Source organism: Echinops telfairi, unplaced genomic scaffold (assembly GCF_000313985.2).
Source record: "Echinops telfairi isolate 266 unplaced genomic scaffold, ASM31398v2 ScPeMD7_7425;HRSCAF=8463, whole genome shotgun sequence".
Classification (NCBI taxonomy): Eukaryota; Metazoa; Chordata; class Mammalia; order Afrosoricida; family Tenrecidae; genus Echinops; species Echinops telfairi.
In genome coordinates, this window is record NW_022111325.1 from 6,313,744 (window position 1) to 6,325,802 (window position 12,059).

Consider the following 12,059-nt stretch of genomic DNA (forward strand, 5'->3'; position numbering starts at 1 on the left):
TCACTCACTCACTCACTCTCATTCACTCACTCACTCTCTAATTCACTCACTCATTCTCTCACTCACTCATTCACTCTCATTCACTCACTCACTCACTCTCTCACTCTCTAATTCACTCACTCTCATTCACTGACTCACTCTCACTCACTGACTCATTCACTCACTCACTCACTCACTTTCATTCACTGACTCACTCTCTCACTCACCCACTCACTCTCATTCACTCACTAATTCATTCACTCTCATTCACTCACTCACTCTCTCACCCACTCATTCTCTCACTCATTCACTCACTCTCATTCACTCACTCTCACTCACTCACTCTCTAATTCACTCACTCTCTCACACTCTCACTCACTCTCTCACACCCTCTCACTCACTCACTCACTCACTCACTCACTCACTCACTCACTCTCTCATTCACTCACTCTCTCATTCACTCTCGCACTTACTCTCTCATTCACTCATTCACTCTCTCACTCACTCTCTCACTCACTCACTCATTCACTCACTCACTCACTCACTCTCTCACTCACTGACTCACTTTCTTACTCTCTAATTCACTCACTCTCATTCACTGACTCACTCTCACTGACTCACTCTCACTCACTGACTCATTCACTCACTCACTCACTCACTTTCATTCACTGACTCACTCTCTTACTCACTCACTCATTCACTCACAAAAAACAAACAAACAAACAAAAAACATTAAAACATCTCCAACATCCCCTTACAGAAAGGTCGTGGGGAGAAGACAGGCCAGTCAGGGTGCAGTATACCACTGATGAAACATACAGCTTTCCTCTGGTTCTTTAATGCTTCCTAATGTCCCCATTATCATGACCCTAATTCTACCTTTCAAATCTGGCTAAATCGAGCATGTACATGAGTACAGATAAGAGCTGGAAACACAGGGAATACAGGACAGATAAACCCCTCAGGACCAATATTGAGAGTAGCCATACCAGGAGGGTAAGGGAAAGGTGTGGGGAGAAAGGGAGAACCGATCACAATGACCTATCAATAACCCCCTCCCAGGGGGATGGACAGCAGGCAAGGGGATAAAGGGAGACACCGGACAGTGAAATACATGAAAAAAATAATAATTATTTATAAATTATCAAGGGTTTATGATGGAGGGAGGGAAGGAGAGGGAAGGAGAAATGAGGAACTCAAGGAGAAAGAAAATGCTTTGAAAACTATGATGGCAACATATGTACAAGTGTGCTTGACACAATGGATGTATGTACAGCTTGTGATAAGAATTGAGTGAGCCCCAAATAAAATGATTAAAAAATTTCCAAGAACAGTATTTCTTATCTAGGTTATAGCAACTGTGCTTGAGAAGGCGAAGATGAGAGACAGAAAAACATACACAATGTACAAATGGGAAAAAATTGTGAAATCCAAATAATGCCTGGGATATTGCAAATTTGCTATTCTTATAGTTACATATTTTGTTTCCTGAAAACATTTTTTAGCCCCTTGTGCATAAAATAATAAAAATTTTCCTCATATCTAAGTAATACTATTTCTTTAGTCTTTCAAATGCACATACATGTGTTGAGTAGTCACAGGGTATAATAATTGTCACTGTACTATTGTAGGAAAACAATGATGGATGAGACATAGCCCTGACCTTCATGGAGCTAGACCTGTAGGCAGCCTTTGGTATACATGGAACCCAACCAAATGCTCTGCAGGCCTCTGTCTAACTTCTCCACATGAGACTCTACAACTCTCTCCCCCAAATCCTTGCAGTCATACTCTTTTCTTTGAGAGATGGCGTCCCCTTTCTTCTATAGATTTTCTTTGACTATGTGATGACCGGGGTATATGGTAAGATAAGACATGGGCATATGGTAAGATAAACAAAATGATACTCACAAAGTATTCTGCTTCTTGGATCTTCTAGAGGACTGTGATTATACCAGAGCATCACATCTATCACTCTCGAAATTCAATCGCCTTCAGTAGCAGATGATTCATTGTTCTTAATTATTCAAAATGTTTCCCATGTTTTTGTTCATAGCCTTCTTGGCATTATTTAAAACCCATCCGTTACTTAGGTTTATCTCCTTTTGTAAAGATATTGCTACTTAGTCAAATAACTCTCTACCAGAGAGTTGATTGTGATTCAGAACCACCCTATATACAGTTTTCATGAGGAGATCACAAATTTTTAGGGAAGTTAACAGCCTCTTATTTCTCCTGCAGAGTGCCTGGTACATTTGAAATGCCAACCTTGTAGTTAGCAGCCTAAAGTTGGGGTTAGTAGCCCAGCATCTAATGTACACCACCACCAGGGCTCCTTATTTCATCAAGTCAATGCATTCCGTTCTCTGAGAGTTACTACTCACTCATTAGGTAGAATTCTCTTTTGACAGGAATTCCCCCTTTCTTGGAAATATCTTTAGACACAATCCAGAATGACACACCTAAAAGGAACTAACTAAAGAAGGAAGTCCTGCCCATCCTAGTAACAGTGTCTGACCTTAGAGTGAAGAACAGAAAACGTCACATTAAGTTTCTCTGGATTCCCATAGTCCTACCCATAGTCCCTTCCATAGTCCCACTGGAAGAAGCGCCTCTATAGGTCTTAAAGTACAAGTCTAGCTTTGAGGTGCGTAATATGGAGTCAAATTGTCTGTCCAAAACTTCTGGGATTCTCTTTCCAAAACACCAAATGACAACTCCCGAGTGATCAACAGCATAAAGAGTACCCAAACAACATAGCCCGTGTCTTGAGACCTCATTACGGAGGCAGATCATTTCCTAATCCCAAGACTAACAATTTGTAGGCTAAGATTTACTTAGCTGTTAGTACCATTTGGACTGAAAAAGTTGATTTCTCTTACCAAGATGGGCCAGGAAATACATAGTTCTACTAAGATCCATGGCATCCTTTTGTTCATTTCTCTGGCCAAGGAAAGGGAGGGGAAGACTTTATGAAATGAGTTTCTCAAGTACAGAGGGAGCAACAATTTTAAGCATTAACCTCTGCTGCCTGTTATATATACTGACATTTGAAACAAGTTTAAAGTCTCTGAATGGCATTATTAACCTTGTCCCTGAATTTCTCCTAAGAATTCGCCCCCCCCTCCCCGCCCCACTCATTATCATTTATGCTCCGGTTGCCATACACTGTACATTATTTTGGAGTCCCAAGCTCAGTTTTTCCTCAGGTCTCAATTTTTTCAGATCATCTTTGATATACCTTCTAAATACAATAAGCTACACACAATTCACATAAGTGTAAAAGGAGCTTCAATAGGTTTAAATTTGGTAATATTAGCCACTCAATTTTCATCTACTTTTGAAAACACCTTTATCATTTCTTTGCATTCATTTTGTATTTTAATTCAGTTTTCAGCTCCTTGTGATGAAAGCTCTTTCACATTCATATTTTGTTCCTCAGAGCACTTAGAGGTACTACTACTAATAACAAAATTACTAAAACATATAATGTATGCTTATTATATCACATGTATTAAACCATGAAATATGCACATACTAACTCATTTTATCCTAACAAAAACCTATATAAGTAGTATTATAATGCTCAAATTTTTCAGAACAAGAAACTTCGGCACATTTTAGCTATGCAACTTTTGCCAATATAACAAGCTGATAAATGGCATGTTAGACAGGGTTCTCTAGAGAGACAAAACCGGGCTGCTAATAATTTTGTATACATTTATACAGAAAGATAGATATATAACATGAGAAATAAAGTTAGTTAATTATAAAGCAGTACAAATTGGCTCAGTGCAACTCACACCCATGAGACAGTTGTGAGAAAGAGCAATTTAGGCTATTTGGGCACAGGCAGCAAATAACAAAGCAGGTCACTAACAATGACAGGGTCTGACAGTTCCCAGCTTAAAAGATGTAAATTCCAATTGTGTGGCGAAGCAGGTCTTGAAGGAACCTCAAATTACAGCGACACAGTCCACGGGTTAGGTATCCCACATGTAGTGTAGCTTCCAAATTGAGGCACAGAACAAGCAAGGCAGCCGCACACTGGTCCGATGATCAAAGAGCAAGATACAAGAAAGGCAATGCTCGCCGAGCCATTTATCTCTCCACCTTTCAATTAATCCCACATTTGTTTATCGGTCAGGTTGGCAAAATAAACTAACTACCTCAAATGGGCATGCGGATTTAAATCTAAGTAATTCAATTCCAGAAATTTTATACTATATAAAGCTGAATGCAAAGTAATTCACAATATTAGCTAGATTGAGTGTAATTAATATAAATAGAAGATACCATTTGTTTGACAACTTATCATACTGTGGTGGCTTATGTTGCTGTCATTCTGGAAACTATGTCACCATTATTTCAAATACCCACAAGGTGACCAAAGACCAACAGTTTCCAGTGGAGCTTTCACACTAAGAACAGTCTACAGGAAGGAATAGGCTGTGTACTTTGATGAATTAGTCACATATATCTTATTATTAGCACTGTAACATTGTTAGATATGGTGTCAAGGCTTCTCACTTCTGAGGAATTAGCCACTGAAAACTTTATAAATAGCAGTGGAAAATTATTAGGCATAATCCAGAAAAATGCACCCCGCATACATTATTGCACTTTAAATATAACTGAAGGAACTGCCCTCTCAAATTAGAACCAACCATGATGACATGGATGAAGTAAAGCTTTCAAGACCTTCATTTATCTACAGGACATCATCAAAATGAGAAGAAAGAGCTGCAAACAAATTCAAGAGAAGTGGCATCGCATTCATCCTCCAAAAACATCTAACTCGAAGCACAATGTTCCCTGTGATAGAATAGTTTCTTCTACCTACAAGAAAGGAAAGTTGATAGAAAATATAATTCAAATAATGCACCAACCACTGACACGCCATACCGCCCCCAAAATGAAATACCCAAACTCACTGCCATCGAGTCGATGTAGATCCATAAAGACCCTATAGGACAGGGTAGAATTGCCCCCTGTGAGTTTCTGAGACTATGTGTAAGGACTACCAGAGCTCTTAACCACTAAGCTAGTGCTGAAGAAATTGAAGAATTCTACCAACGTCTTCAGTATGAAGATGATAAAACATGCAATCAAGATGTATTGATAATTACTGGCTATAAGAATGTCAAAGTTGGGGGTGAGGGGGACTGGATAGTAGAAAATGGCATTGGTGATAAAAATGAAGCTGGCAATCACATGATAGAACTTTTGCAAGACCAACAACTTCTTTATTGCAAATACCCATTTAAATGAGAGAATCAGGAATTGAGCACATATTATTCGCAAATGGAATATACAAGGCTCAAATTTACTGCAGCTGTAGAAAGAGACAATGGTGAAGCTCCATATCAGCCATCAAGTATTTAGGGATTGACTGTGGGATTGATCATTAATTGCTCATAAGTAAGTTCAGGTTGAAATTGAAGAAAATTAAAATAAGTCCATGAGAACCAAAACAAAAATTTATGCATATCCCACTTGAATTTAGAGAACATCTCAAGAACAGAATTAATAGCATAGAATACTAGGATAAGGTTGGACAGGGTGTGAGATGACATTAAAATACTACGCAGAATGAAAGCCAAATATCACTGAAATGATAAGAAAGAAAATACCAAAGTGATGTCAGTAGAGATTCTGAATTTTGCTCATAGACAAGCTAAGTAAATAGAAATAATGATGAAGTAATAAAGCTGAGCAGATAAGTTCAAAGGGCAACTGGGGAAGAAAAAGTAAATATAATGAAATATGCAAAGATATGGAGTTAGAAAACCAAAAAAGGTAGAATATACTTGGTTGAAAGAGTTGAAGTAGAAAGAAAATGTTTTGAAAATGATATGGCAACATGCATACAAATATGATTCACACAGTGGATGGATGTATGGATTGTGATAAGAGCTATAAGAGTTCCCCCCAAAATGATTTTTTTAAAGAAAGAATTAGAAAAAAATTAAATATTGCATTGCAAGATTGAAATAATATATAGAAAAAAATTTAATGTTGCAGGAAACATTAAAAAATGATGAACAGAATGGACAGTCTTTGCTCTAAAATGAGCTGGTTGGCATTCAAGAGGTAGAAAGAAGGTAGAATTTCAAGAGATAGAAAGAAGTCTAAGCTGAACTGAAGACATTAATAAAAACAAGTTTCCAGGAATATATGGAATGCTACAAGAATTGTTTCAACAAACTGGGAAAAATCATTCATCTATGACAAGAAATTTGAAAGATAACTATCTGGTCAATGGACTGGAAGAAATCCATATGTGTGGCCATAGCAAAGAAAGAAGACCCAAGAAAATACTGAAATGATTAAACAATATAATTTTACATACTTTGTACATGATTTCAGGAGAGCACATCATTCTTGGTAAAGTAGAGGGGTAGAGAAAAAAAGGAAGGCCTTCAGAAAGATGATGGACACACTGGCTTCAGCAATGGGCTTAAGCATAAGAATAACTGTGAGCATGGTGCAAGACCAGAGATGGGCTCATTCTTTCGTGCGTAGGATCGCTATGGGTCAGGACCAACTCGATGGCACCTAACGACAACAGCAGCAACAACAACAACAACAACATACTTTCCTGAGATCATTCAACAATGATTGCAATAGGACATGGGCAGAGAGAAACCAGAAATTTGACTTGGATTCAGATGTGAATGTGGCATGAGGGATGTAGCTGAAGTCAGCAATCTGACTTTGTAGGGGAAAAATAACAGAAAGATATGTACTTCAGTTTTGTTGACAGTGCAAAGGATTGTAACAAGCTCTGGATAATATTGAGAAGAATGGGTATTCCAAAATACTTCATTGTGCTTATCATGTGGAACCTCTACATGGACCAAGAGGCAGCCATCCAAACAGAAAAGGGATGTGCTGCATGGTTTTAATTCAAGAAAGGTGTGTGTTGGTTGTATCCTTTCATCATACTTAGTCAATCTGTATGATGAGCATATAATCTGAGGAGCTGGACTGTGAAGAAGAATGTGTCACCAGGATTAGAAGAAGACTTATTAACAACCTGTGATGTGCAGATAGCACAGCCTTGCTTGCTCAAAGTGAGGAGGACTGAAAGTACTTAGTGATGAAGATCAATGACTGCATCATTCAGTGCGGATTGCAACTCAGTGTAAAGGAAACCAATATCCTCATAATTGATCCAGGTGATAGCAACATGATAAGCAAAACAAAGATTGAACTTGTCAAGGATTTTCTCTGATGTGGTTCCACAATCAAAGTATGTGAAGTATGAAAGTAGCTGTCAAGAAATCAAACTATTTTGTTGGGCAAATCTGTTGTACATGGTTTCTTTAAAGTGCGTATAAGCAAGCATATCACTTTGAGGACCAAGGAGCTACAGACCCAAGCCATTGCATTTTCAACCACTTCATATGCATGTGGAAATTAGACATGGAACCGTGAAGATGCAAATTAATGATGAATTCAAATTATGGTATTGCAAAAGAAAATGGAAAGTTCCATGGACTGCCATGGGAACAAACAAATCTGACTTGGAAGATGTATAGGAGATGTGTTCCTTGAAAGAAATGATGATAAGACTTTGTCTCACATACTTCAGACCTGTTATCTAGAGACCTGGAAAAGGACATAATGCTTGCTGAAGTGGAAGCAGATTTCAAGATGATAGATTGACAGAGACTGCAACAATGAGCTCAAACATAATATTTGTGAGGATTGCACAGACCGGTCAATGTTCAATTTTCTTTTAAAAATGTACAGCAGTATAATTATGATAAATAATTCATATGTCCTACAATTCAATGGTTTAAACATATTAAAAAGAGCTGTGCAACTATCACCACAATAAATTTTTAGAACATTTTCTTTTTTACTCCTTAGTAGCTCACCACTTCCTCCCAACCTCACCTGTCATAACCCTAAAAAAATATTAATTTAGTTACTGTCTCTATAGATTTCCCTATAAAGAAAACACACCAACCCCCCCCCAAAAGAAACACTACCAAAGTAAAATAGTAAAAAACAATTGAAAAGAAAGCAGAAAATATTACAAACTAGAAAAAATTAAAATCAGTCAAAGGGAAACAAATGATAAAGTCTTTCATTTTAACCTAACTACATCTGCTTTAGTCCACATTCTAATGCACTCTAATGATAGCTAGCCTATTCACATTCCTGGTCAATGGTCAGAGAGGACTCACCAGAGGCTTAATCTACATGGGGACCCTGCAAATGGATTTGGGCTTTTCACTGTCATCCATAGTCTTCTTCAAATTGGGTGCTCAGAATTTAAGCTATAATACAGTTCCCTTCTCTGGTCTTGGATTTTATTGTTTATAATCCTTGGGTCACACAGCTGGTGGGCTTTTTCCATGTGGATTTAGCTAAAACCTCACTTAGATGACAACTTGTTTTAAGACAAGCATTTAAGACCTCAGACACACTTTTTCTGATATCTGGGAATCGGCTTATTTCTTCACCACGCTTTGCTATAGCAAATCTTCAATTATCTCTTTGTGAGGAAAATATTGAGGAAGGCCACATTGTAAAAATTAATTGTTCAGTGATTACATGTGAGGTAACAATCTATTCATATACCTATGGTTTATATATATGACCTTGGTCCTCGTTAGAGACATCATTATCCTTTTATTTGAAAATATTATAAATCATCCCCATGGGGCATATGGTAATTCTGTTGATGTGGTTGACCCATCGCAGTCCCAACTCAAAGGAACCCTATGCACAACAGAACAAAACACTTCCCAGTCGAAGAGAGGAGGCAAGGTGGCCCTAGGTAAGCAGCACATACTGAGAGTTCTTTCGAGTTCGGTGGGTCTGGTGTCCAGAAGGACTAGTGGGAGGATTCTGGTGAGTGAGAGAACCCCTAAGACAACCCTTGGGACTTCCGCTGGCCACAAGCAAACCCCCCAACACCCCCCACCCCACCCCACTCCCCCATCCCCGACCCATCTGCCCTGAGCTAGAGCCCGCAGATACCTGAGATCTCATCCTTGGGTCATCTCGGCTCCGCTGGCTGGGCTGCTCCTGCACGCCAATGCCACTCTGCAGTTGCCAATTACCCCATCCCACCCCCAGACCTGGTCGCCATACCAGGAGCTGCTTGGCTGCCCTGTGGAAATCCACACAGCTGTGATGAGCCCCCCCTTGCAGCAGCTGCCCACTCGCAGTACTCCCTTAGGAGAGCTGCTCCCTTCTCCCATGGCTCCCCTCTCTCCACGTGGCAGAGAGCCGCAGCCAAGCTCAGATCTCTTCTTTCATTTACCCAGGGCCCCAGGAACTGACCTGCAGTCTAATTGTAGCAGGTTAGGTGACCTCTGACTGAGGGTTTTGGGGGGGCTTTCCCCCCACATCATTCTCTGAGATTCTTCCACCCATGCCCCTGCCTGCCTGCCTGCCTGCTTCCATTACATCACTCCCATGCTCTACCGGCTGCTGCTGTTGGCGCTGGCCTGCGCCACTACTGCACACTCCTACGCTGCCGTGTGCACCCCCCATGGCAACCTTAGCTTTCCCTGTGGGGGCTGCTTCTTCCCAAGCTGGCTCAGTGTTTCCATAGCATCCAGGCCCACAGGGGTCAGGGAAGAGTGTATCCTTGATCTGAAGAGCATGCATTCCCCACACATAGGCTGGCTCTGGAGCCCAGAGGATAAGCAATCCAGGTCCTAGGGTTTTGCAGTCCACGTGGCTATACTACCTTAGACCCTAACGTGGCCAAAGCCAGCCAATTGGCCCCCCTCAGCCATATCACTGCACACTGGGCTCATCTACTCCTGCCACCCACAGCAGCAGCTTGTCCTATGCCAGCACTATGCTCCCCGCCGGCGGATGCGACAGCTGCCCCCACCAGTGCTAGGCACATACAACCTGTGGAAGCGCTCCCGGACACCTACACCAGGACAGTGGGGTTGTTTTCGCCCTCCATGAGCAGCCCCTCCTGTGGCAGCGAGGTCTCCTACACCTGTGCCTTCTATTAAGCATCTTTTAAAAAAAGAAAAAAAATTTAATTAAACAAGAAAAAAGACTGCTAATTGTGACCTGACAGCCCAGTTCAAAGCAGCCCAAGAGACATACATACAGGCTCCAGCCCCACTCCAGTCACTGAAACTCCCCACTGATGTTGGCCACTGAATCGTCATGGAACCCTGCCCACAAGGCAGTCTGACCCATCTCTATAGTAGGCCATAGGCAGCCACCAAAAGCACCCTTTTAAGTAACACAGGGAAATAGCTCAGGGCCACTGGTCTACCAGAAACATGGTTCCTAACTCCACAAAGGAAGCAGCAGCATACCACATCACTCTTAACAAAAAAAACCAGAGAGACAAAACCCAATAGCAGTGTTAATCACGCTCATAGAAGAATCAGACTCAGATCTGCCACAAAAAGAAATCTTCAGAAGGCTGCTTGGAGTAATACAGGAGTTGAGGGACATAATGTAGAGTAAGGATGCAATGGTAGAGGAAATGAAGTCCACAATGGAGGGAATGAGCTCCATAATAGAGGGGATGAAGTCCACACACCAAAGGGAAATACAGGTGCTAATGCAGTGGTTCTCAACCTCCCTAATGCCACAACCTTTTAATACAGTTCTTCATGTTGTGGTGACCCCAACCATAAAATTATTTTTGTTTCTACTTCATAACTGTAATTTTGCTACTGTTATGAATTGTAGTGTAAATATCTGATATAAAGGATATATTTTCATTGTTAAAAATTGAACATAATTAAGGCATAGTGATTAATCACAAAACAATATGTAATTATAAATTGTGAAATATTTATGTGTTTTCTGATAGTCTTAGGAGAACCCTGTGAAAGGGTCGTTTGACCTCCAAAGGGGTCACGACCCACAGGTTGAGAACCACTGTGTTAACAGATGAGGTAGCAGAAGCTACACACAAGATCACAGAATTTATGATTAGACTAAAGAAGGCAGAGAACCATATCAGTGATTTTGAAGACACTCAGGCAGACCTCAGCAAATGAGAAAGGTAGTCAAAGAGGATAATAAAAGATGCAGAATATAACCTGAGATCACGACAGATGCTCTGAAGAGGTACAATATTTGCATAATTGGTCTACCAGAGCAGGACACTACGAACAAGTCAACAGCTAAAATAGTGAAGGAATTTCTGGAAGCAAACTTTCCCACCTTAATGAATGAAAATTAAACACTCATACAGGGACCAGAGAGGACACCAACTAGACTAAAATCCAAGAAGAACTCACCAAGGCATATAATATTTAAACTATCCAACTTCGAGGAAAAGGGGAAAATCTTAAGAGCAGCAAGAGAAAAAAATGCAGTCACCTATAAGGGTAATCAGATTAGAATATGCTCAGACTGATCAGCAGAAACCATGAGAAGAGATCATGGAATAATATCTTCCAAAAGTTGGAAGAGAAAAATGGTAACCCAAGAATCCTCTATTCCATCAAACTCTCCATTTTTCCCAGGTCAGAAAATATTTGAGAATACGTCAAAAACAAAACAAAACCAAAAGCACTACAAAAATCACTTTCCTATTCACTTTGGTCAAAAGACCAACATCCAGAGAGCACAAACATGAGATCACCACATAGTGTAATACAACCCAGAGTTGTCAGAGTACTGAAAGCAATTCCCAAGACATCTTTGTCCCAATGGTGAAAAGAAGGTAAGAATTAATCCTCCCATGCATACATAAAAACTACTAAGAAAGGAGGGAGGAAAAATGTTTATCTCAAAAGGTACAAGATGCCAGAAAATAATCCAGATTGCTGTAATAACTCTGATCGTCCATGGTCTGAATACCCCCATCAAAGTCAAAGGTAGTGGGATATCAACTTGCAGAAGAATGAAGAAGGACCCTTACCTCACCCCATATACAAGGACAGAATCAAGGTGGAATACAGACCTGGAGGTAAAACCACAAACTATCAGGATCACAAGTGGAAAAATAGGGACAAAGTTAAGAACCTTAGTGCAGGGAATGAAAGATATCACCCAGAGGAAGAGAAAATAGACGAGTGAGATATACTAAAGATAAAACACTGTGCGAATAGAAAAACTTCACCAAG